At 40.3% G+C, this 27,765-nt stretch overlaps 1 long non-coding RNA gene across 1 annotated transcript in view; it reads left to right on the top strand.

Annotated features, from left to right (window-relative positions):
- The first annotated feature begins 917 nt into the window (after positions 1-917).
- Positions 918-27,765, top strand: part of LOC129814456 (uncharacterized) — a 39,090-nt gene continuing 12,242 nt past the window's right edge. Inside the window, exon 1 of the long non-coding RNA XR_008753262.1 lies at positions 918-1,343. This is a non-coding gene — a long non-coding RNA (uncharacterized LOC129814456). The remainder of the gene's footprint in view (positions 1,344-27,765) is intronic.

Genomic DNA, 27,765 nt, shown 5'->3' with positions numbered 1-27,765 from the left:
CTCTGTTTCCTGCGCCTGACTCCGCACCCACTACTCATAGAAGTGCGTTACAAAGATGCATACTGTGTACAATTCAAGGCTATCTCTTCAGACAATAAAATGTTCCCTTACAATATAATGCTTACTTAATTGATCATGTATAGCAGTTGAAATTTCATCCAAAAATCAATGACCCAAAAAATACATATTTTCAATGTCTGCAAATTGTATTTTTTCACCGTCAATAAAATATGTATTTTTTACGTCCTTATAAGACGTCTGTTCAATGTCCGTATAAGATATATTTTCGATGTCCGGAAAATACGTATTTTAACCTTTCATTCAGCACCTGAAATGCACGTGATGACAACGTCTGGAAAATACGCCTAAAATACATATTTTCTACATCATTGTCAATGTTTTCCCTCTTACAAATCACCTTAGTACAACCTACAGTACAATTCGTATACAATCACAGTCCCCGGATATAACTATTAGATGGATACTTGCTTTGGTGTCAACCCCATTGAGAAATCAATCGAAATTCCATGAAAAACTAAGTATCAGCCCACTGTCTCGCATCGCCACCTCATTGGTTCAAAATCTTCATGCATCATCCACGGTGCAGATTCTCGCCTAGCAACAGCCTCTAGTGTAGCCACTGCAGAGGTCCACCGACTGACTGGAAGAACAGCTGATAGATGAGGCAGAAGGAAGGGCAAGTATGTGGCGAGAGAACAGCACAGACTCACACATGTACACAGACAGAGAGAGAGAGAGCGAGAGATAACATGTTTCCCATACCAATAATCCCCCTTGAATTGTTGAATTGAATTGAATTAAGAGAGAGATAGAGAGAGAGAACAGCATGGACCTGACACACATGTACAGTACATACACACACAAAGAAAGAGAGTGAGCAAGCGAGAGAGAGAGAGAGAGAGAGAGAGTGAGAGGGGAGGGAGAAGCACAGACAGCCACACACATGTATTTACACAGTGCACACACACACGAGTGATAAAAAATGGGACAAAATGGAGCCTAATGTAGCTACTGATTCCTCTCACTAAGTCACCTAACATGTAAGTAACCAAGCGCCTATGAAACCGTCATGAATTAACATCGACTGTCAATGGAGACACATTTCTTCTTCTTTCTGACCACGTTAACACATCAAGACATTACATTCACAAATGAGCACGTCCACGTGTTCAAAATAGATATATTTAGATATAGAACACCTGCCGAACGGCTGTGAATAATGAACGCATAACTAATGCCTGGAGTAATGAACGCCTGCAGAACAGCCGTGACTAGTGAACGCATAACTAACGCCTTGAGTAATGAACGCATGTACGTGACAGGTACGTGTAAAATATGTGACTATAAATTAAAACTGATTTCTGTTAGAATTGCCTCTGGCTTGTGTTTTTCATGTCCCAGTTACCAGGTTCACTCTGTGGTGCTGAATTGACAGGACAACTATCTATCCAGCTGTAATTCTTATCGTTTGTGTACAGGCCAGGAGACGGTTTGTGGGCCCAGTTCGTTACACACGCCCTGATTACGTCTTACAATTTTGAATAGGCTAATAAGCAGTTATTCTCATGTTGATTCAATATAGTAGCCTAGGCTGCAAATTGCAAAGCAAAATGCATTTAGGCCTACATTTACTTTCAAATTATGTCTATTTGTATGTCCTTATATCACTGACTTCTTCAATCAAATCATTCTGTAATGTAATGAAAACACAGTGTTAGAATTGCATGTATTAGACATCTCAATAGTTTAAATATGGACATTTTGTTAGAACACTTGTAAATAAAATATAATAAATATCTTTATTTATCATCATAATGCGCATACATTTTTGGGGAACAGTTACATTTTAAGATTGGCATGAAAACTGGCGCACAAATGGATATGTTGACATCCTGCACGGTCACACTTGCTAGGACACATAAAATGGCAAAAAAAGAACACATCACCCACACCAGTATCGACAGCAGGAGTCTGTCCTGTGTATTTTGAAATGCATCTGACATTTAGGCTATTCATTCATCACCACCAGCCAATCACATATTACACCAGAGCTACTTCTCGCCAGTTCATTTTCGACACTGCAGCCTACTTTATAAGTTGCTTGTCTCCTTGACTATCAGTTTTATTCCGGTGACATGCATTGAGCTATAGGCTACTCGTTCGGTAGAAGAGCTATCAGGAATAGAGAGAGGAGAGGGGGAAGAGAGAGAGAGAGGCCAGTGGAGCTGATGTGATGCCAGCGGTGATGTGTGAATTGTGCAAGACTGGAACAATGACGACAGAGAGATGTGTTAACTTGAAATGAGGGTCATTTTTTTACATTAATCTATCATTTTTTGTAGGGCTATCCTGCCATATCATCTGAAAATATGCTACGCAAGATAGAGACACATAATATCAGCTGGAGACAGATCTAGATCGGCCTATCTTACACACTAATTATAATGCGGTGTCACCAATCAGCATACACTAAAACGTCTAATCGTCTAATTGTTGTATTTCATCTTCCTCATATGCCTACTATCGCATAGCTGTCTCTCTATCCCCCTTCAAACTTTCCTTGTCTATTAATTTGATAGACTACATTGTTTAGCATTATCCTATAGGCCGAAGTTTTTAATAGCCAACATTTTTAGGAAAAGAGAAATGTGATATGCTGCTGTGGGTTTGAGATGCGCTGGTGGCTTTGATTGATGGGTAAGCTACTTCTCTCAATGTTCATTCAGAAAGGTTCCGAAAGTAAATTCATTTCTGTTATTGCATTGTGATGAGACTGTCGTGTTATCAATTTGGCCGCACGCTCGGCCGCCGGCCATGGTCCTGATATTGTCAATCCCGCTGCTGAGACGCACAAAGCAGCCCAGCGCTGGGCCTGCACTTCGTCTGGATGACACAGGTTAGCCTATACTGTAACCATAGTATTGTTATGTGTTGCAGTGGGGACACTAATATGAGCAACACTCGTTGCTACCATGCTACTGCAGTGACCCGCTGGTCACTGTATTGATGCTGAGATGTTCACCATTAATAAATAACAGTTAACCAAGTGAAATGCTTTAACCATCCATTTTTTATAGCGGTAAAATCTATAGACAGAATAGATATGAAACATGGTGATAGCAGAGACGAACTTGTCGGCAGAAAAATTACTTTTGCCATTGTCGTGTCTTTGGCTATGCCGGATTAAGTGATATGACATGCTATTCAATAAAATCCTTTCTCCGTAATTAATATTACCTGATTGAGCTAATCATGTAAATGTAATTAAATAGAGAGTCGGGGCACCACAAAATAATATTTATAGAGCTGTTTTCTTCCAAATAAACTCTTAAAGACATAGTAATATTTTACATCAATAGCAGTCAATATTAATCGTCACCTTAATTCAGTCTCATCTGAAAGTTGTAAATTATTGGTTATCTTCACGAACCCTGGCTAACAAGTTGAATCAGCAATACAAAATTGGGTTTAATTATTTATTTACTAAATACCTAACTAATCACACAGAATTACATATACACGGAATGAATCATACCTTGATTACAAATTATGTCATAAAGGAAACCGTCCCTAGCGGGCGTAACAGATATGACAGCTGGTTACACAAAAGAAAAGGGTCTGGGTTTCCCGCTCTTAGTGAAAGAGCGGGAAGACTTTGAGGAACCAAGGGCGAAGCTGTGCTATCGTAAATACAGTATCTTATGCATTCTAAATTACCGGCCATTTGGAAAAGGAAAATGCAATAAATATTTACTCTGAGCTGCGCTTCGGTAGGTTGGTGGTAGATGGGAGGCCATGTTGCCCAACCGAGTCCTTTGAAGAATGTCTCTGGTGGTCAATTGGATACGTTGTAGTAACGTTGTTGTGTGGTAGACGGGATACTCTGTCTGTTCTTTCCTAGCCCGCCTTTGCAGCTGCTGTTGCTAACTCAACGGCTAGGAGGTATCACTTCTGTAGTGAATAAGAGTGCAAAGCTCATACCATTCGCAACCAAAGCTCAAGCTGAGGTTGGCTTAGTTCTGCAGTTGATATGTTAGTCCTTTTAACGCAGAGGCTGCAGAACTCACATACATGGAACAGGAGGTTACATTTTCGTCAAGGCTTTATATAGTGGAGCGAGAAGGGTGTGTTTGAAAAGTTTATAACCCATGTCTCTTCACAGGGGCGGGCCACTGGTTGAGCAGAGCCCTAAACTTATGAAAACCCAAATCTCTCATTTGGAAGCTAAAATTAAATTTAATCTCTTCACCAATAATTTTATATTCAAACATTTACATTGAACAACAATTCCATGTGTCTCCGATAACTACAATGTGCAGACTTTCCACTGTAGAGTTTATGTCATGCTATCATTGATGAGAATGTCCCAGATGACAACCGAACTGACATCACATTCATTAAGTACCACCGCATATGTTCAATTGGTCGGATTACCAGAATATAGTTCATTTCCCCCCACCTTCTGATGTTCCCAGAATCTCTATGTTAACCAAGGGGTTTTCAAATTTCACATCAGTAGGGTAGAGAGAGGAAAAAAGGGGGGAAGAGGTATTTATGACTGTCATAAACCTACCCCCAGGCCAACGTCATGACACCATTGAGAGACTGAGTAGCAAACATGGAAGTGGCTAGCCAACAGTGAGCTATGTAGCTAGCGAGAAAGAAGGCCGACAAAGCAGCTGACAGCAGAGAGAGAAACCGTGTTGCAAGATGGAGAGCGCACTTGGATTAAAACCACCATTGACATTATGCTTCGACACAAACAACCTGGCGAAGACATGGAAGTCGTTGAAAGAGGAGTTTACAATCTACCTGGATCTTACACCGAGAAAGTGAAACTTTTCTACTATCTAATTGAAGAGAGTGGTAGGGAGCTGTGTGAGACATTGATGTGTTGAGGAGGACAGTGAATTTAGAGGTACAGTTGAAGTCGGAAGTTTACATACACTTAGGTTGGAGTCATTAAAACTCGTTTTCCAATCACTCCACAAATTTCTTGTTAACAAACTATAGTTTTGGCAAGTCGGTTAGGACATCTACTTTGTGCATGACACAAGTAATTTTTCCAGCAATTGTTTACAGACAGATTATTACACTTATAATTCACTGTATCACAATTCCAGTGAGTCAGGAGTTCACATACACTAAGTTGACTGTGCCTTTAACTTCTTATGGCTGCAGGGGCAGTATTGAGGAGCTTGGATGAAAAGGTGCCCAGAGGTGCCCAGAGTAAACTGCCTGCTCCTCAGTCCCAGTTGCTAATATATGCATATTATTAGTATTGGATAGAAAATACTCTGAAGTTTCTAAAACTGATTAAATGATGTCTGTGAGTATAACAGAACTCATATGTCAGGCAAAAACCTGAGAAAAAATCCAACCAGGAAGTGAGAAATCTGAGGTTTGTAGGTTTTCAACTCATCGCCTATTGAATACACAGTAGGATATGGGTCAGTTTGCACTTCCTACGGCTTCCACTAGATGTCAACAGTCTTTGGGACCTTGTCTGATGCTTCTACTGTGAAGTGGGGCCGAAGGAGAAGGGAATGCGTAAGGTCTGCCATGAGCTGACCATGCTCTGACCATGCGCGTCCATGTGAGAGTGAGCTCTGTTCTATCGCATTTCTGAAGACAAAGGAATTCTCCAGTTGGAACATTATTGAAGATGTATGTTAACTTCTTGCGACTATAGGGGGTGCTGTTTCAAATTAGCATAATTGTCTCTACAGATGAAACGGCTTCCTACTCAATTCTTGATCGTACAATATGCATATTATTACTATTATTGGATAGAAAACATTCTCTAGTTTCTATAGCCGTTGGAATTTTGTCTCTGAGTGGAACAGAACTCATTCTACAGCAATTTCCCTGACATGGAGTCAGATTTCACACATTTTGGCCCCTGATCTGGAGTCAGTTTAAAGGCCACTGTGAATGCTATGAGGATACGGACACTGCTTACGTCTTCCCCTGGATGCCTTTACGTGATGACGCTTTGAATGGTATCGATTGCCCAATCACAGCCACTATAAAATAAAAAAACCTGTAGGTAGGAACTCTTTTCCAGCTGCGCCGGACGCGCGGTGGACACCGCCCTGCTCTTTTTCCAAGCATTAGTGTAGCCAGTAATATTTCTCCGGTCATATTTTCACCCGTTATAGGTGTTAACAGCATCATAAGGTAGTTAATTTGAACCGTTGTATAGCAATTTATATGCTTTTAGTGCGATTTTGAGGCATTGCTTTGTTGTGCACTTTGACGCGCTGGGCACATTTCGGGCTCCCGGTCGTACGTTAGTGGGCATTTCGACGGACAAGTGGATATCTTTCGACCAAAAGAAGATTAGACCCAAGAAAGGATTCTTTGCCCAAGATTCTGATGGAAGAACAGCTCACAGTAAGAACAATTTATGATGATAAATCGTGTTTCTGTCGAAAAATGTTAAAGCTTACGCCGCCATCTTGTTTTGTATAGCTTCGCTTGGCGCAACCTGTATTGAAAAGTAAGGATAATTTAAAAAATGTAAATCAGCGATTGCATTAAGAACTAATTTGTCTTTCGATTCCTGTCAACCCTGTATTTTTTAGTCAAGTATATGATTAGCTATTGATTAACCTCTACCGAGCACCTACCCCGGGTCCGGGAGCACCCCCCACCCCCCCCCACACTGATTAGCATCGCTAGCATAGCGTCACAATTAAATTGTAGCATCTAAATATCATTAAATCACAAGTCCAAGACACCTAATGAAAGATACAGATCCTGTGAATAAAGCCACCATTTCAGATTTTTATAATGTTTTACAGGGAAGACACAATATGTAAATCTATTAGCTAAACACGTTAGCAAAAGACACATTTTTTTTACTCCAACAGTTTTTTCCTGCGTCAGTAGCTATCACTAATTCGACTAAATAAAAATATATATAGCCACTAACCAAGAAACAAGTTCATAAGATGACAGTCTGATAACATATTTATGGAATAGCATAGTTTTTTTTGAAAAATGTGAATTTTTCGGGTATAAATCACAGTTATACATTGCAGCTGCAATCTGAAATAGTGCTGACGCAGCCAGAACAATTACAGAGACCAACGTCATATAACTAATTACTTGTCTTAAAACATTTCAGAAAAAATACACAGCGTACAGATATTGAAAGCCCAACATCTGGTGAATCCAAACAATATTTCTGATTTATTAAATGTTTTATAGCGAAAACAAAATGTAGCGCTAAATTAGCATAGCCACGCCAGCCAGAACCAGCTGGGCGCCCCCGACCAGTTCACATGCACGACAGATATATGAAATAACATCGTAAATTGGGTCTTACTATTGCTGATCTTTCATCAGAATGTTGATCAAGGTGTCCTTAGTCCTGATGAGTCGTTCAATCCATTCATAATGGCAACTTTCCCTCTTCATTTAGCATATGTACTGGTCGACTGGCCAAAGAAAAAAAGTCACAGAACGGAACACGGCAAAACTCCCGAAAAAATTCAAATAATCTGATTAAACTATATTGAAAAAACATACATTAAGATGATATGGTCACATGTATCAAACAAACTTCGAGACGGAGATAGTTTTCATCCGTAACGGCAGCAAAACAGAAGACAATCACACCTACAAATCGCGCGATTCAGAGAACCGGAAGTTGTCGGTCACGCCAAAGAAATAGGTCTTATTTCACGTCAGTACAAGATAAACAAAAAATTTCTCCTCTGACGTCCTCTTGACACCCAGAGGAAGACGAATGAAGTGTGTTTCGGGTCATAGGTGGCGTGACCATATATAGGCAGAGCGTTGAAGCGAGCATACACATCTTGCATTCTTCTTCTTGGTCAGGGAAAGTGCTGTCAAATGACTTCTGTTTCACTTAGAGACAAAATTGAAACGGTTTTAGAAACTATAGATTGTTTTCTATCCAATGGTATTAATTATATGCATATAGTAAGAGCAATAATTGAATAAGAGGCAGTTTAATCTGTAGAGGAAATTATGCTAATGCGAAAACAGCACCCCCTGTATTCTCAAGAAGTTAAACTAGATCACTCAAAGATGGCGACCGACATTTCCAGGCTTGTTTTGCTACTATTTTCATTGTATAACCACGTTTTTTTATGGCTAAATATGCACATTTTCGAACAAACTGTATATGTATGTTGTAATATGATATTACAGGAGTGTCATCTGAAGAATTCTGAGAAGGTTAGTGAAAAAATTTATATATTTTGGCGATGATATGATATCGCTCTCTTTGGCTAGAATCAGTGCTCGGGTAACGTTTGCGTATGTGGTATGCTAATATAACGATTTATTGTGTTTTCACCGTAAAACACTTAGAAAATCTGAAATGTTGTCTGAATTCACAAGATCTGTGTCTGTCCATTGCTATGTGCTGTGTATTTTTAAGAAATGTTTTATGATGAGTAAATTGGTAATACAGGTTGCTGTCTGTAGTAATTCTAGGAGCTTTGGTGAGATTTGTGATGCTGGCTGCAATGGCAAACTATGATTTATACCTGAAATATGCACATTTTTCTAACAAAACCTATCCTATACCATAAATATGTTATCAGACTGTCATCTGATGAGGTTTTTTCTTGGTTAGTGGCTATCAATATCTTAGTTTAGCCGAATTGGTGATAGCTACTGGTGTTGAGAAAAAATGGTGGACAAAGAAAAAGGGTGTCTTTTGCTAACATGGTTAGCTAATAGATTTACATATTTTGTCTTCCCTGTAAAACATTTTAAAAATCTGAAATGGTGACTATTCACAAGATCTGTATCTTTCATTAGGTGTCTTGGACTTGTGATTTAATGATATTTAGATGCTAATATTTAATTGTGACGCTATGCTAGCGATGCTAATCAGTGTGGGGGGGGGGGTGGGGGGTATTCCCGGATCCGGGGTAGATACTCGTGAAAGGTTAAAAACATCCTAAAGATTGATTCAATACATCGTTTGACATGTTTCTACTGACTGTTGCGGAACTTTTTGACATTTCGTCTGCTTTTAGTGAACGCGCTTTGTTTACCCAAACGCGCTAACAAAAGTAGCTATTTGGACATAAATGATGGACATTACCGAACAAAACAAAAATTTCTTGTGGAAGTGGGAGTCCTGGGAGTGCATTCGGACAAAGATCAGCAAAGGTAAGTGAAGATTTATAATGTTTTGTTGACTACACAATTTAGCGGGTAACTGTATGGCTTGCTTTTGTGGCTGAACGCTGTTCTCAGATTATTGAATATTGTGCTTTTGCTGTAAAGCTTTTTTGAAATCTGACACAGCGGTTGCATTAACTTCTCTGCGCTACGGATCCCTTTTACGGGATAATTTTCCTAAACAACCGCTGAATTGCAGGGCGCAAAATATTACTACAAATATTTATAATCATGCAATCACAATGATTGAAATATACCAAAACACAGTTTAGCTTGTTGTTAATCCACCTATCGTGTCAGATTTTGAAAATATGCTTTACAGAGAAAGAAATCCAAGTTTTTGTGAGTGTATCAATCAATGCTAGAACAGCTAGCCCCAAATTAGCATGGTCACGAAAGTCAGAAAAGCAATCAAATTAATCGCTTACCTTTGATAATCTTCAGATGTTTGCACTCACGAGACTCCCACTTACACAATAAATGTTATTTTTGTTCGATAAATATTACTTTTATAACAAAAAAATGCCATTTGGGTTGCGCGTTATGTTCAGAAAACTACAGCCTCGTTCCGGTCCTGAGAGCCAGAAGAAAATTCCCAAACGTATCTGATTCAAAAATATTATTAAAAATATTTATAATCATGCAATCACAAGTGAAATATACCAAAACACAGTTTAGCTTGTTGTTAATCCACCTATCGTGTCAGCCTTTGAAAATATGCTTTGCAACGAAAGCAATCTAAGCTTTTGTGAGTGTATCAATCAGTGCTAGAACAGTTAGCCTTATATTAGCTTGGTTAGCTTGGTCACGAAAGTCAGAAAAGCAATAAAATTAATCGCTTACCTTTGATAATCTTGGGATGTTTGCACTCACGAGACTCCCAGTTACACAACAAATGTTCTTTACACAAAAAACTATTACTTTTATAACAAAAAAAACGCCATTTGGGTTGCGCGTTATGTTCAGAAAACCAAAGCCTCGTTCCGTTCAACGAAATTCCAAAAGGTATCCGTAATGGTCGTAGAAACATGTCAAATGGTTTTTATAATCAATCCTCAGGTTGTTTTTAAGAACAAGTTTATCTTTAATTATATGTAAAACATGTATCTTTCATCAAAGTTTATGATGAGTATTTCTGTTATTTGATGTGGCTCTGCAATTTCTCCGGATATTCTGGAGGCATTTCTGAACATGCCGCCAATGTAAAGTGAGGTTTTTGGATATAAATATGAACTTTATCGAACAAAACATATATCTATTGTGTAACATGAAGTCCTATGAGGCTTATCTGATGAACATCATCAAAGGTTAGTGATTCATTTTATCTCTATTTCTGCTTTTTGTGACTCCTGTCTTTGGCTGGAAAAAAATGGCTATGTTTTTCTGTAATTTGGTGGTGACCTAACATAATCTTTTGTGGTGCTTTCGCTGTAAAGCCTTTTTGAAATCGGACACTGTGGTGGGATTAACAATAAATGTATCTTTAAAATGGTGTGAAATACTTGTATGCTTGAGGAATTTTAATTATGAGATTTCTGTTGTTTGAATTTGGTGCCCTGCACTTTCACTGGCTGTTGTCATATCGATCCCGTTAACGAGATTGCAGCCCTTAGAAGTTTTAAACCGCTTGGAAAATTCCAGAAAATTATGTCATGCCTTTAGAAGCTTCTGATAGGCTAATTGACATAATTTTAGTCAGTTGGAGGTGTACTTGTGGATGTATTTCAAGGCATCCACAATCAAAAGAAATCAGCCAAGACCTCAGAAAAAAAAATTGTAGACCTTCACAAGTCTGGTTCATCCTTGGGAGCAATTACCAAGCACCTGAAGGTACCACGTTCATCTGTACAAACAATAGTACGCAAGTATAAGCACCATGGAACCACGCAGGCGTCATACCGCTCAGGAAGGTGACGCGTCCTGTCTCCTAAAGATGAACGTACATTGGTGCGAAAAGTGCAAATCAACCCTAGAACAACAGCAAAGGACCTTGTGAAGATGCTGGAGGACACAGGTACAAAAGTATCTATATCCCCAGTAAAACAAGTCCTATATCGACATAACCTGAAAGACCTCTCAGCAAGGAAGAAGCCACTGCTCCAAAACCGCCATCAAAAAGCCAGACTACAGTTTGCAACTGCACATGGGGACAAATATCGTACTTTTTGGAGAAATGTCCTCTGGCCTGATGAAACAAAAATAGAACTGTTTGGCCATAATGACCATCGTTATGTTTGGAGGAAAAGGGGGGATGCTTGCAAGCCGAAGAACACCATCCCAACCGTGAAGCACAGGGGTGGCAGCATCATGTTGTGGGGGTACACTTCACAAAATAGATGGCATCATGAGGGAGGAAAATGATTTGGATATATTGAAGCAACATCTCAAGACATCAGTCAGGAAGTTAAAGCTTGGTCGCAAATGGGTCTTCCAAACGGACAATGACCCCAAGCATACTTCCAAAGGTGTGGCAAAATGGCTTAAGGACAAAGTTAAGGTATTGGAGTGGCCATCACAAAGCCCTGACCTCAATCCTATAGAACATTTGTGGGCAGAACTAAAAAAGTGGATGCGAGCAAGGAGGCCTACAAACCTGACACAGTTACACCAGCTCTGTCAGGAGGAATGGGCCAAAATTCACCCAACTTATTGTGGGAAGCTTTTAAAAGGCTGCCCGAAACGTTTGACCCAAGTTAATTAAACAATTTAAAGGCAATGCTACCAAATACTAATTGACTGAATGTAAACTTCTGACCCACTGGGAATACGATGAAAGAAATAAAAGCTGAAATAAATCTTTCTCTCTTCTATCATTCTGACATTTCACATTCTTAAAATAAAGGGGTGATCCTAACTGACCTAAGACAGGGAATTTTTCTAGGATTAAATGTCAGGAGTTGTGATTTAACGTATTTGGTTAAGGTGTATGTAAACCTCCGACTTCAACTGTATTTGAGGCACATTGCAACCCAAAATTGAATGATACTTAATGTATATTTTCTTTGTAAGAAATCAAGGACAGATCTTATAGTGCTAGCCAGTGTATGCAATTTCAGTGATACTAATGACTCATTGATCTGTGATAGAATGGTTTGTGGCACATGGAACTCTCATCTTAGAGAAAGACTGCTAAGAGAGGAAACCCTGACGTTAGAAAAATGTATGCAGATATGTATAGCTGCTGAGTTGTCACATGAGAACAGTAAAACAATTAAAGGTAATACAGTTGAGAAAGTGCTTGCAATGAAACAGAGCAAAGAAAGAAAATGACAAATATGCAATCTCATGCAAATTCTGTCGGGAAAAAAGCATGAGAGGAATAAAAGGAAACGCCCAGCTTTTGGAAAGCAGTGTAAAAAGTGTGGGATGGACAATAATTTTGCTGCAAAGTGCATGTAAAAGTAAGGGTAAGGAAAATCAGTGCAAAAATTGACTAAGACAGAGGAGAAATATGTGGAGATTCTGCGTGTTACTACAGAGACTGTAAATACAGTAAAAGACAGTACAGACTAGTCAGTTGTTTGCAGCAATGCTCATTGGCAAAGAACTAGTGAGATTGTGGCTCAAGCTGTAATATTATCCCAATAAATCTACTGAACCCGGTCACACAAGTTGAAAAAAACAAACCAAGTCCTAGTGATGTACAACAAGAGCACACTACAGCCACTGGGCAAATGCAAGATTAAACTGAGAAATCCACAAAACAAGACTGTACCGTCTAGAGTTTCTGGTGGTTGACAAGCGCCAATACTAGGCAGTAAAGCAGTTCAGGCCATGAACCTAGTGAAAGTGCAGTTTGAGAACATTCTGACTGTGGATAGCATTGTGACAGAGGGTACGGACACAGAGGGTCAATGGACTATAGAGAATATAAAGAGATAATATTCAGATGTCTTCACGGGTGATTGGTGTCTCGAAGGAAACTACAAGATCAAAATGAACCAGAAGGTGGAGCCGGTGAAAATACCTAAAAGAAGAGTTCCAGTTGCAGTGATGAAGCCGTTGAAAGAAGAGCTGAGCAGCTTTCAGCGCAGAATGATTTTTTACACCTGTGGAGAAAAGCACCGACTGGACAAGCAGCCTTGTGATCGTGAAGAAACCAAATGGCAAACTGAGAATGTGGAGACCCTAGACCACTGCCTAGACCACTGAACAAAGCACTAAAGACAAGTCAATTTCCCCCACCAACAATAGATGACATCTTATCGGACCTGTCTAAAGCAAGAGTATTCACAGTGTGTGACATCAAGCTATCTGACCACATTCTCTACACCGTGTGGCAGATGGTTGATGATGCCAATTGGGATTAGCCCAGCACCTGACCTTTTTTCAAAGGAAATTGAGCCAAGCACTGTTCTGATTACAGTACTGTAGATGTGAGGAGGGGTCCTAGTGTCTGTGTGCAGACATGTTGTGAAAGGTGTTGGTGACAGAGAGGCTATTGTGTTGATCAAGGTGCTATTGTATTGGGACCTATGGGGACACGGTGGGGGTTGATGTGATGGGTTAGTTAGGATGAGGGTTCCATGTCTGGGCATGACACCCATACCCCATTGTCCAATTTCTGTAATCAGAATGAGCTGTGAGAATGCTTGAAGTTGTGATGGGCTAATCAGGAGGGAGGTTTTTGTGTTTGTATGTATTGGTGGGGAGGGGCTGGTGATGTGGGTCTGGAAAGTTCTACTCCAAAAACGCTTATGTTTGGGCACGAGTGGAACATTTCAGATGGCCAAGTCTGTGGTTATTTTTTCTTGCCCTGTGTGTGAGGGTCTTGTTGTGATCATGGGGGTAGTGTATAGGGCTATATGTTTTTTTAAATGTAACATTTATTTAACTAGGCAAGTCAGTTAAGAACAAATTCTTATTTACAATGACTGCCTACCCTGGCCAAACCCAGATAATGCTGGGCCAATTGTGTGCTGCCCGATGGGACTCCCAATCAAGGCCAGTTGTGATACAGCCCAGATTCAAAACAGGGTCTGTAATAACGCCTTTTGCACTGAGATGCAGTGCCTTAGACCAATGCGCCACTCGGGAACCCTTATGTAAAACAAAATACTTGGTGCTTTTGATCGAGTTGAGTTGTTGTTCGGTTATACCCTTGATTAGTGGTAGTGTATTAGGCTATTTGGGGAGCCAAAGTTCGGTTGTGACTTTTGATCAAGTTTGTGGGTTAAGAGGAAGGGGGTTGGGCATGTTGAAACCGTTTTAGTGTTTAAGGTATGGGATTGGTTAGGAAGCCTATTGAAACTGTTTTGGAATGGGGTCTGGGTTGAAATCCAACAATTTTAATCAAACTGGTTAGGGGTAGGCTTAGGCCTGGCCCAGTGTGTCACACCCTGATCAGTTTCACCTGTCCTCGTTATTGTCTCCACCCCCTCCATGTGTCGCTTGTTTTCCCAGTGTATTTATCCCTGTGTTTCCTGTCTCTCTGTGCCAGTTTGTCTTGTATGTCCAAGTCAACCAGTGGTGTATTTCCTGTTGTCCTGCCTTTAATATTCTCCCTTTTTCTAGTCCTCCCGGTTTTGACCCTTGCCTGTTTCTGGACTCTGTACCTGCCTGCCTGACCATTCTGCCTGCCTTGACCTCGAGCCTGTCTGCCACCCTGTACCTCCTGGACTCTGAACTTGTTTTGACCTTTTGCCTGTCTACGACCATTCTCTTGCCTACTCCTTTTTGGATGATTAAACATCTAAGACTCCAACCATCTGCCTCCTGTGTCTGCTTCTGGGTTTCGCCTTGTGTCATGATGCAATGGGGAATCAACAAGCAGTTGTCTGGACTTCACAGAGCCTTGGAAGTTAACCTTTTTTTCATCATTTTGGTGCAATGTATGTGGAATATTTTCACAACTCTAATCACATAAATCAAAACGGTGCATTTTTCAAAACGCACAAATCAATTGGCGCATGTTTCAAAATTCACATTTTCAATTGACTGAGTAAATCAAACCAAGTGATCAAAAATGTTGACACTGTATATGACGTTCATTTTATTATATGGAAATATGAAGTGCGCATTTAGAATCACGAGGTACAGTAGATCACCCCCAGATGCCATTGCAAGGGTTAAATCTGCATTAACATAGGGTGACGGCAAATAAACTAAGACAAGATGGCCCCTCTCTAGATCCTTTGTAATTGGACTTGTAGCCGTAGCCTGGTTTTGAGTACGATGAACATAGATTTAATTATTAGATTCGATTTTTAAGATCAAGAAGGATCTCCCTCTCTCTCTGTTTTATAGAATTAAGGATTAAGTTTTAAATCCTAGATATTAGTGTTGGGCACCAGTATCGCTATTTCAATCTTGATATCAATATGAGAAAGGCATATCATGACATTTAAATTCTCTGAGCTCTTTACAGCACTGATAATTAAAATATACAATTATATTTGGGGAGCTTATTGAAACTGTTTGGCAATTGGATCTGGGTTGAATCCAACATTGTAATCAAACTGGTTAGCGGTAGGCTTAGGCCACCAGAGCATTACACCTGCCCCAGTGAGAAATCAAAAAGCACAGTTGTCCGGACTTCACAGAGCCTTCTTTTTCAATCACTTTGGTGCAATTTCACAAAAGTATGTGGCACATGAGCACACAACTGCTTTTCAAAATGCAATATTCACTTTACTTTAATAGAACTTTCTATCACTTAATCAAACTGCTCAAAACTACTAACTACTGAACCAAAATGATGTAGTGCCTAGTCAACGGACATAGTTTGATAACTGCTGAAGACTGTAAAGGTGTATATTTATGACTCATTCCAGGAAACTAGGCGTATATTGCATGTCACTACTTCACAGGAGAGGCATTTGAACGTATGCATGTATTCTTTTTAATCAAAATGCATTTTGGGCAGAAATGCCTTCTGGAACATGTGAACTTTCACGTACCTTAATAACAAACGTGTATGCCCTCTGTAAATACAAATAAAGATAAATGTATTACCAGCCTAGTTGGTTTAGCCACATAAAAAGACAAGAACCTTCCATCTACCCATGATTGGCTGAGAAAATGGATGGGTTGGACATACCGAGAGATGCGTTCAGATTGGTCTGCCATGTAGCATGCTTCTGTCTTTAACATGAACTGCTCAGTATGTGTAGATCATTTCTACCACAGCATTTATTAAAGATATTATGAAGAACTACAAAAGTGTTGCTCCTGCGCTCCACTTTCTGGAGGACGAGCGTGCCATGGTGACTCTCTCTGACTCTGAAAAATAATCAAACGATGAGGAAATCCCTGAATTAAGGAGATGAGATCGAATTTCAATATTGAAACAATGTTGCAAATGTTGGAGAGACAGACACCAAGGTTTATACAAATCTCTGCTGTTGAAAAACGAAATGTTAGTCTCAAAGAAATGTGTGATAATGTCTAGATGCTTTTTATAGTGGAAATCAAGTTTATGAAGTGCCTGGCTGGGCTGATGAGACAGTGGATTGCGCAGTCAGATGGAACAGAGTAAATAGACATTTTAACGTCATAGATTTAGCCAGTGGTAACTTGTGGAATAGACACCGGCTGGAATGCAGTTTTAACCAATCATCATTCAGGATTAGACCCATCCGTTGTATAAAACAACATATTCCACTCATTATACGCATTTCATTGATACACATACTTATATTGTTAACAAATGACAAAATTGTAACGATCACTTAATCAAACTGCTCAAAACTGATAACTACTGTACCAAAATGATATAGTGCCTAGTAACATGCACTGAACAGAAATATAATCGCAACATGTAAAGTGTTGGTTTCATGAGCTGAAATAAAATATCCCAGAAATGTTCCATATGCACAAAAAGCTTATTTTTCTCATTCTGTGCATACATTTGCTTACTATACAACCCAGTTTGTAGTTGTATTTATTAAGGAGTGAGCTGTTAGTGAGCATTTCCTCTTTGCCAAGATAATCCATCCACCTGACAGGTGTGGCATATCAAAAAGCTGATTAAACAGCATGATCAGTACACAGGTGCCCCTTGTGCTGGGGACAATAAAAGGCCACAGTAAAATGGGCACAACACAACCCTGCAGATGTCTCACGTTTTGAGGGAGCGTGCAATTGTCATGTGGACTGCAGGATTGTCCACCAGATCTGTTGGCAGATAATTTAATGCTAATTTCTCTCAAATAAGCCGCCTCCAACATCATATTAGAGAATTTGGCAATACATCCAACCGGCCTCACAACCGCAGACCTGGTGTAAACACACCCACCTAGGACCTCCACATCCGGCTTCTTCACCTGCGGGATCGTCTGAGACTGGCACCAGGACAGCTGATGAAACTGGGTTTGAAAACTGAAGAATTTACGCACAAGCTGTCACAGTCATAGAGAAGCTCCTCTGTGTAGTCTTTGTCCTCAACAGGGTCTTGACCTGACTGCAGTTTGGTGTTGTAACCAACTTCAGTGGGCCCACCTTCGATGGCCACTGGTACATTGGAGAGGTGTGCTCTTCACGGATGAATCACATTTTCAACTGTACCGGGCAGATGGCAGACAGCAAGTATGAAGTCGTGTGGGCGAGCTATTTGCTGATGTCAGCGTTGTGAACTGAGTACCCCATTGTGGCGGTGGGGTTATGGTATGGGCAGGCTTAAGCTACGGAAAACAAACACAATTGCATTTTATCGATGGCAATTTAAATGCACAAAGATACCGTGACGAGATCCTGAGGCCCATTGTCATGCTATTTATCCGCCGCCATCAACTCATGTTTCAGCATGATAATGCATTGCCACGTGTCGCAGAGGATCTGTACACACTTCCTGCATGCTGAAAATGTCTCAGTTCTTCAATGGCCTTCATACTCACCAGACATGTCACCCATAGAGCATGTTGGGATGCTCTGGATCGTTCCAGTTCCCACCAATATCCAGGAACTTCGCACAGCCATTGAAGAGGCGTGGGACAACATTCCACAGGCCACAATCAACAGCCTGATCAACTCTATGCGAAGCAGATGTGTCATGCTGCATGAAGCAAATTGTGGTCACACCAGATACTGACTGGTTCTCTGAACACACCCCTACTTTTTTTAAGGTATCTGTGACCTACAGATGCATATCTGTATTCCCGGTCATGTGAAATCCATCGATTAGGGCCTAATGAATGGATTTCAATGATCTGATTTCCTTATATGAAGTGTAACTCATTCAAATCTTTTAAATTGTTGCATGTTTTGAATATATTTTTGTTCAGTGCAGTTTGATAACTGCTGAATACTGTACATTTTTATGCTTTTACCTCAAATGTATTGATTTGGCATCAATTAATGTTTGCAGGTAAATATCTAATCATATATTAATGTGGCTTTAAATACTACATCATAGGACAAAGTGTAAAGAGTCACTTTGTGCTACTATTTGGCATCGCAGTGTAGTGTACAATGCACTGCTGAAATACCTGGGTTCTGAATATGTAACGGGTGTGAACTGGCGGCAGAGAAGTCAGACGCAGGAGTGAAATAACTGTGTTTCCAACGGCGCAGTTTATTTACAAAAAACCCACCGGAAAACAGAATAATAAAAATCAATGGGTAACATAACCCGACGCACACCAGTACAGACGTACACAAACACTTACAATAAACAATCACCGACAAGGACATGAGGGGACACAGAGGGTTAAATACACAACATGTAATTGATGGGATTGGAAACAGGTGTGATGGAAGACAAGACAAAACCAATGGAAAATGAAAAATGGATCAGTGATGGCTAGAAGGTCGGTGACGTCGACCGCCGAACGCCGCCCCAACAAGGAGAGGGACCAACTTCGGCGGAAGTCGTGACAATATAACAATATTTTCCACTCATTATCTGAATTTCATTGAAATACCGTAAGCAGAGAGGCAGGCAATACTGTTGACATGTCACATTAAAAACAGGTGCTCTTGTATAATGTTGCATGGAGCAGAAATGGCATACAACACTGCTACATTGTTAAAGTAGCCAACTGTTTTACAATACCCCTATTTCTGAGGATTTTTCCTACGTATGTACTGTATAAGGATAATTAAACTACAATATAATTGTGTCGTATGACTTTACAATGGAATCAGTTCCTAATCTACTGAAACTTCATGGCCAAGTTGTTTTATATAAACATTCTAACATACCCCCGGTGTATTACACTGTAAAAATACTAAGTCTCAAAACACCATGATTCTGTAATGAAACCATGAAAAGTAATACACCTAAGATTAGATCTGGTGTTTAGAGGGCGTTTGAATGTAAACCCAATACAAGTGCTTGAATACAAAGAATGTGTTTTGAAACAGAAATGAAGTACTCTGAAACCTGATAAGAGTTTTTTTTGAGAGTGTTGTGAAAACACTTTTTGGGGTTTCAGTGCATGTAAAAGGCAACATCAAAACACAAATGTGTTTGTCATATAATCAGTGGTTTAGAAATGCAAATGATTTATAGCCTAAATATTGATTGATAGTAAGGGTCTATGATTTTTTTTTCAATGCTTTTCTTTAGACAGATTAGGAAGAGCAGGAGCAGTAACATGGTAGATTTTGTTGGTATTTTACCCACACAGCCCCACTACAATAAATTATTCTGAAGTTCATTTAAATTGACAAAGAAACAAAACATTCTTAATAAAAATGAATGCAAGCGGTAATGCACCCGGCACCAGGGGTTAAATTCCGGCGCCAACTCTTCAATCTGTTTCTCCCACCTTTCTGTATAGCCTCAGTTATGAAATTACAATCTCAATAAAAAGTGTCAACACAGAAATATGTTAAAATATATTTTGGGTGCAAGTCGTTTCAAATGACTTGTACATTTCATTATACCAAAATAATCTAAAAATCCAACTCAATATGTTGCTAAAAACTATCAGTTTGGTCGGGTTGGTCGGTTGGTCAGTGTGGTCGGTTGGACGGTTGGTCAGTGTGGTCGGTTGGTCAGTGTGGTCAGTGTGGTCGGTTGGTCAGTTCGTCAGTTTGGTCGGTTGGTCAGTGTGGTCCGTTGGTCAGTTTGGTCGGTTGGTCGGTTTGGTTGGTTGGAAAGTTGGTCGGTTGGTCGGTTTGGTTGGTTAGTGTGGGTGGTTGGGCAGTGTGGTCAGTTGGTCGATTGTTCAGTGTGATCGGTTGGTCAGTTGGTTAGTGTGGTCGGTTGGTCGGTTGGTCAGTGTGGTCAGTGTGGTCCAACGAGAGAGAATATTGAGTGATTGAACTCATTGGATGACTTTGGCTTTAAATCACCTTACATTTCTGATGTTGCCACGTGACTCTGTTTTTAGAGAATTGTGGGTAATTAACATTGTACACAATGTTGTACGCATGTTTGAAGAAAGAAAAGTATATTTCTATACTAGTGTTAAGCTTTTTGTGCCATCAGGTGTAATGGATCACGATGAACGGATATCAAAACCTTCAGGCAAATTGAAGACGATTGTGCAGAATCTTTCATTCGTGCAGTTCAACATCCAGTTAGTGCTGGGGGTTAGAAACACTGTGCATGACGACAAGTGGCGGAAAAAGTACCCAATTGTCATACTTGAGTAAAAGTAAACATACCTTAATAGAAAATTACTAAAGTGAGAGTCACCCCATAAAATACTGCTTGAGTAAAAGTCTAAAAGTATTTCCTTATATTAAGCAAACCAGACGGCAACATTTTTCTTTTAATTTACGAGTAGCCAGGGGCACACTCCAACACTCAGACATAATTTACAAACTAAGGACGTGTGTTTAGTGAGTCTGCCTGATAAGAGGCAATAGGGATGACCAGGGATGTTCTCTTGATGTGTGTGAATTGGACCTTCTTCCTGTCCTGCAGAGCATTCAAAATGTAAACAGTACTTTTGGGTGCCAGGAAAAATGTATGGAGTAAAGTACATTATTTTCTGTAGGAATGTAAAAGTTGTCAAATATAAATTGAGTTACCCCAAAAAAACTACTTAGTTCTTTAAACACCAGCCAAAATGATATAAAATGGCAAATTATTAAATACAGAAAACAATGTTAAACATCAAGACACTTTAGAAAAGTGATCTAATTCTGCACTAGACAGGATTCAAAACATCATAATGTTAAAAAGAAACTTTAACGAGACAACACCAAAAGAGAAGGTATCTAATTCTGAACTAAACAGGACTCTAAACACCGAAATGTTGTTTTCAATCTTTCCGTTAGTGCTCCCAGTCCATGGCAAGTTGTTTCACTACACTTAAGTGGTGTTGCAACACACTGTCGTGACGTGACTATCATTAATGTGATGACTGCTACTTATCAAGTACCTACTATGTTTAATTATTACTCAAATGAATCATGTAACAATTAACTCATTTAGGAACAAGAAAATAAACAAATCTGATATGGGCCGAAATCTTAAATTCTTGTTAATCGAACTGCACTGTCCACTTTACAGTAGCTATTACAGTGAAAGAATACTATGCTATTGTTTGAGCAGAGTGCACAGCTGTGAACTTGAAAATGTATCAATAAACCAATTAGGCACATTTGGACAGACTTGATACATTTTGAACAGAAATGCAATGGTTAATTGGATCAGTCTACAACTTTGCACATACACTGCTGCCATCTAGTGGTCAAAATCTAAATTGTGCCTAAACTGGAATAATACATTGTGGCCTCTTCCATTTCAAAGATGATAAAAATTTAAAAAGTTTTAATTAAAAAAAATTCTTATCTTTTACCAGATCTAATGTGTTAAATGTGTTAAAGAAATGTCCTCTCACTGTTAACTGCGTTTATTTTCATCAAACTTATATTTGTATGAACATAACAAGATTCAACAACAGAGACATCAACTGAACAAGTTCCACAGACATGTGACTAACAGAATTGAATAATGTGTCCTTGAACAAAGGGGGAGTCCAAATCAAAAGTGACAATCAGTATCTGGTGTGACCCCCAGCTGCATTAAGTACTGCAGTGCATCTCTTCCTCATGGACTGCACCAGATTTGTCAGTTCTTGCTGTGAGATGTTACCCCACTCTTACACCAAGGCACCTGCAAGTTCCCAGGCATTTCTGGGGGGGATGGCCCTAGCCCTCACCCTCCAATCCAACAGCTCCCAGATGTGCTCAATGAGATTGAGATCCGGTCTCTTCACTGGCCATGTCAGAACACTGACATTCCTATCTTGCAGGAAATCACACACAGAATGAGCTGTATGGCTGTTGGCATTGTCATGCTGGAGGGTCATGTCAGGATGAGCCTGCAGGAAGGGTACCACATGAGGGAGGAGGATGTCTTCCCTGTAACGCACAGGTTGAGATTCCCTGCAATGACAACAATCTCAGCCCAATGATGCTGTGACACACCGCCCCAGACCATGACGGACCCTCCACCTCCAAATCGATCCCGCTCCAAAGTACAGGCCTCGGTGTAACACTCATTCCTTTGACGATAAACGCGAATCCGACCATCACCCCTGATGAGACAAAACCGCGACTCGTCAGTGAAGAGTACTTTTTGCCAGTCCTGTCTGGTCCAGCAACGGTGGGTTGTGCCCATAGGCGACGTTGTTGCCAGTGATGTCTGGTGCGGACCTGCCTTACAACAGGCCTACAAGCCCTCAGTCCAGCCTCTCTCAGCCTATTGCGGACAGTCTGACCACTGATGAAGGGATTGTGCGTTCCTGATGTAAACTCGGGCAGTTGTTATTGCCATCCTGTACCTGTCTCGCAGGTGTGATGTTGTGATGTACCGATCCTGTGCAGGTGTTGTTACATGTGATCTGCCACGATCAGCTTTCCGTCCTGTCTCTGTAGAGCTGTCTTAGGCGTCTCAATGTATGGACAGGCGTCTCACTGTACGGACAGCATGCCTAAGGCATGTTCACGCAGATGAGCAGGGACCCTGGGCATATTTCTTTTGGTGTTTTTCAGAGTCAGTAGAAAGGCCTCTTTAGTGTCGTAAGTTTTCATAACTGTGACCTGAATTGCCTACCGTCTGTAAGCTGTTAGTGTCTTAACGACCGTTCCACAGATGCATGTTCAGTAATTGTTTATGGTTCTTCGAACAAGCATGGGAAACAGTGTTAAAACCCTTCACAATGAAGATATGTGAAGTTATTTGGATTTTTACGAATTATCTTTGAAAGACAGGGTCCAGAAAAAGGGACTTTTCTTTTTTTGTATATTTTATGTATATTTTTTTCTTACAAAATAGTATCATTTCAACAAGACCTTTTGGTGATGTATTTTTGTGGGTAGTTGGAGCAAATTAATAGACGTGGAATAATGGGAAATAAAATGTATGCATGTGTGAGAACAGGCCACATCAATTTATTTATTTGTTTTTTGTCTAATATTTGTCAAACTGTGGTCAAATGGGTCCAGTATTTTTTTATACTGTCTAGTCACATTGAGGCTGAATTTCTCTCCAAAAGGTTCTCAAAAGGTCAAATTACAAGGTGTGAAATGACAGAGAATCATCCCCTGCTCTCTTTCCCGCTCTCTTTCCCTCTCACAGAAATAAGCCCACGCTTAGTTCATCCCTCCCTCTCTCGTCGTCCCATCTACTCCATACATGTTTCTTCTTCCAACGTGCAAACGGTTTCCATAGCAACTCTGCTTGGGTCACATTCTGCTCCCCTGTCTCTTTCTCTCTCCCCTGCCTGCCTACCACCCCAGTTGGAGCAGCCAAGCTCCCTCTGCAGAAATGAAGCACTAGCCCCTTTCATATTTAACAGAAAATCTATACGAGCAAGGCAAACAGAAACACGATCAATATTTGGGAAACGTAGCGTTTCTGTTTGTCGCAGCTGGCTGGCCAGACTTGCACTGATTTGAAGTGATTTCTTTATGTCTTTATTTACCCATCTCGTCCCTTTGGAGCAAACACGAAACGCGATCGAGTCGATATTCTTTGAGATTTTCTAAGGTGTGGCTGCTTTTAATGTCGGTGTAGAGCTTGTGTACTGTACGGTCCATTCATGAGGGTTTGAAGTGAAAGATCTGATGTAAATTGAGTACCTTTCAGGCAGTGGTGTTGTGGAGTGTAAAGATATTTCTTGACCACTGCATCACTGATTGCATGAGATTGAAGGCGCATTTAAAAATCAAAAATTACACTAGATTTGAAAAGAGTGGAATTCAAATTGTCTAAGCGTTGTCAAAAAATGTGTGCTCTCTTAAGTCTACAGGAATTTCTTAAACTACTATCCAGAACTCAATGATTTACCTTCATGCCCTTCAAGGCAACATGGATCAACTAATATGCTACCTAAATGCTTCCCATTGAATTACCTGGGGTCTCATACGGTCTGAGTCCAAAATGGCACCCTATTCCCTACATACAGTCGTCCATTACTTTTGACCAGAGCCCTATGGGCCCTGGTTAAAAATAGTGCAGTATATAGTGAATAGGGTGCCATTTGGGACTCAGACATAGCCTTCAGCTCAGTGTTAGCCGAGCAGACGAGACAGAGGAAGAAGCATGTGCACCGAATCCATCTTTATTGAGAGTTTAAAATGTAACAGAGTAAAATACATTGTATTATGTCAACATTGAAATCATAGTCGAAATTGCTGATGGACTTATGACAGAGTAACAGTTATTGTATGAATTGTCATCTAATTAGCTTACAGAGTTGGGTAGGTAACTTTCTAAATGTAATCTGTTACAGTTACTAGTTACCTGTCCAAAATTGTAATCAGTAACGTAACTTTTGGATTACCCAAACTCAGTAACGTAATCTGATTTCATTCCGTTACTTTTAGATTACTTTCCACATCAGAGGCATGAGAAGAAGACAAAAATGTATGTTGAACGACATCTATTGCAGGATAAATCAATGTTAAAGTTTACATAGCTGGCCAAATAGGGTTGTTCAATTTTACTTTGTGTTGGTTCTTCTAACCCATCGCTTTCTACTACATATAATATTATGATTAAATTATCTTTTCATTAAAAACTAAAGTCTATCAGAATTCCACTCATTCCAAAAAAATGTATACCCCTCGATCTTCAAGAATTGGACTTGGAAATATGGAAGTTATACCTGAGCATGACCCAAAACTAAGGACTTATTAGCCAACCCTACTCTGTTGTTTATGGTTTGTTGTCATGAAGGACTGATTGGGCTCATTGATTCTAGATGAAAAATAAATGCTGCGCTCATGGAATGGCATGCTTTGAGCACTACTGAAAAGTTCTATTTATGTGTGAAAAATGAATGCCATATGCTGCATTAGCTATAGGCCTATTGTTTACCTTTTTGTTGGTGACACTTTGATATCTTGATATTATGCAGATGTTTAAGGGGCAAATCCACAGAAGAAACAATAACAAAACGGTCGCCCCACCTCTGTTTTGGTAAAAAACTGAGGGATGGGCCCGGAGAAATGTAACCACTCTCAGATTAATAGACAGAGCGGGATTCTCATGGAGTGTGACGGTTGAACTAAGCTCATGATGCATTTATAACTTATATTCTTCAAGAATCAATGGATATATATATATACACTACCGTTCAAAAGTTTGAGGTCACTTAGAAATGTCCTTGCTTTTGAAAGCACATTTTTTGTCCATAAAAATAACATCAAATTGATCAGAAATACAGTGTAGACATTGATAATGTTGTCAATGACTATTGTAGCTGGACATTTTTTTATGGAATATTTACATAGGTGTACAGAGGCCGGTTATCAGCAACCATCACTCCTGTGTTCCAATGGCATGTTGTGTTAGCTAATCCAAGTTGATCATTTTAAAAGCCTAATTGATCATTAGAAAACCCTTTTGCAATGATGTTAGCACAGCTGAAAACTGTTGTTCTGATTAAAGAAGCAATAAAACTGGGCTTCTTTAGACTAGTTGAGTATCTGCAGCATCAGCATTTGTGGGTTTGATTACAGGCTCAAAATATCCAAAAACAAAACCCTTTCTTCTGAAACTCGTCAGTCTGTTCTTGTTCTGAGAAATGAAGGCTATTCCATGCGAGAAATTGCCAAGAAACTGAACATCTCGTACAACGCCGTGTACTACTCTCTTCACAGAGCAGCGCTAACTGGCTTTAACCAGAATAGAAAGAGGAGTGGGAGGCCCCGGTGCACAATTAAGCAAGAGGTCAAGTACATTAGAGTCTCAAAAACACCAGTCTCAACGTCAACAGTGAAGAGGCGACTCCGGGATGCTGGCCTTCTAGGCAGGTGGACTACAATCATGATTTGGAATGCACACACCTGTCTATATAAGGTCCCACAGTTGATGGTGCATGTTAGAGCAAATACCAAGCCATGTGGTAGAAGGAATTATTCATAGAGCTACGAGACAGGATTTTGTCGCGGTACAGATCTGGGGAAGGGTACCAAAAGATCACTGCAGTATTGATGGTCCCCAAAAACAAAGTGGCCTCCATCATTCTTAAATCGAAGAAGTTTGGAACCACCATGACTCTTCCAAGAACTGGCCACCAGTCCAAACTGTGCAATCGGGGGCGAACGGCATTGGTCTGGGAGGTGACCAAGAACCCGATGGTCACTCTGACAGCGCTCTAGAGTTACTCTGTGGTGATTGGAGAACCTTCTAAAAGAACAACCATCTCTGCAGCACTCCACCAATCAGGCCTTTATGGTAGAGTGGCCAGACGGAAGCCACTCCTCAGTAAAAGGCACTTGACAATCTGCTTGGAGTTTGCCAAAAGGCACCTAAAGACTCTTAGACTATTTTAAACAAGATTCTCTGCTCTGATGAAACCAAGATTGAACTTTTTGGCCTTAACGCCAAATGTCACGTCTGGAGGAAATCTGGCACCATCCCTTCAGTGAAGCATGGTGGTGGCAGCATCATGCTGTGGGGTTGTTTTTCAGCAGCGGGGACAGGGAGACTAGTCAGGATTGAGGGCTTGAATGGAGCAAAGTAGATAGAGATCCTTTACCTGCTCCAGAGTGCTCAGGGTCTCAGACTGGGGAGAGCGTTCAGCTTCCAACAGGACAACCACCCTAAGCACACAGCCAAGACAAGTCTCTGAATGTCCATGAGTGGCCCAGCCAGAGCCCGATCAAACATCTCTGGAGAGACCTGAAAATAGCTGTGCAGTGATGCTCCCCATCCAACCTGACAGCTTGAGAGGATCTGCAGAGAAGAATGGAAGAAACTCCCCAAATACAGCTGTGTCAAGCTTGTAGCATCATACCCATACTTATGTAAATGTGATATTTCAGTTTTTAATAAATTAGCAATCATGTCTCAACCTGTTTTTGCTTTGTCATTATGGGGTTTTGTGTGTAGATTGATTTGAGATTTAAAAAAATCTACTTTAGAATAATGCTGTAATGTAATAGAATGTGGAAAAAGTCAAAGGGTCTGAATATTTTCCGAAGGCAATGTATATTGTCCTTTTGCTCGTTTGATGACTCTGCGGAAATCGTAGACTTCTTGTACTTGTTCCTGTCCTCAGCCATAGCCTCAGGGTTGTCTGTGGTAGCCCTGTGTGCGGTAGCCCACTCATTTAGTTTAGAGCTAACCTCAGTGTTAATCCAGGGGCTTTTGATTGGGGAAGCAGCGAACCTTCACTGTGGGGACATCTTCACCGATACATCTCCTAATGAGGTTGGTGACAG

The sequence above is a fragment of the Salvelinus fontinalis genome, chromosome 17 (assembly GCF_029448725.1).
Source record: "Salvelinus fontinalis isolate EN_2023a chromosome 17, ASM2944872v1, whole genome shotgun sequence".
Classification (NCBI taxonomy): Eukaryota; Metazoa; Chordata; class Actinopteri; order Salmoniformes; family Salmonidae; genus Salvelinus; species Salvelinus fontinalis.
Note: the sequence above shows the minus strand (reverse complement) of the source record. Positions and strands in the feature narration are given on the sequence as shown.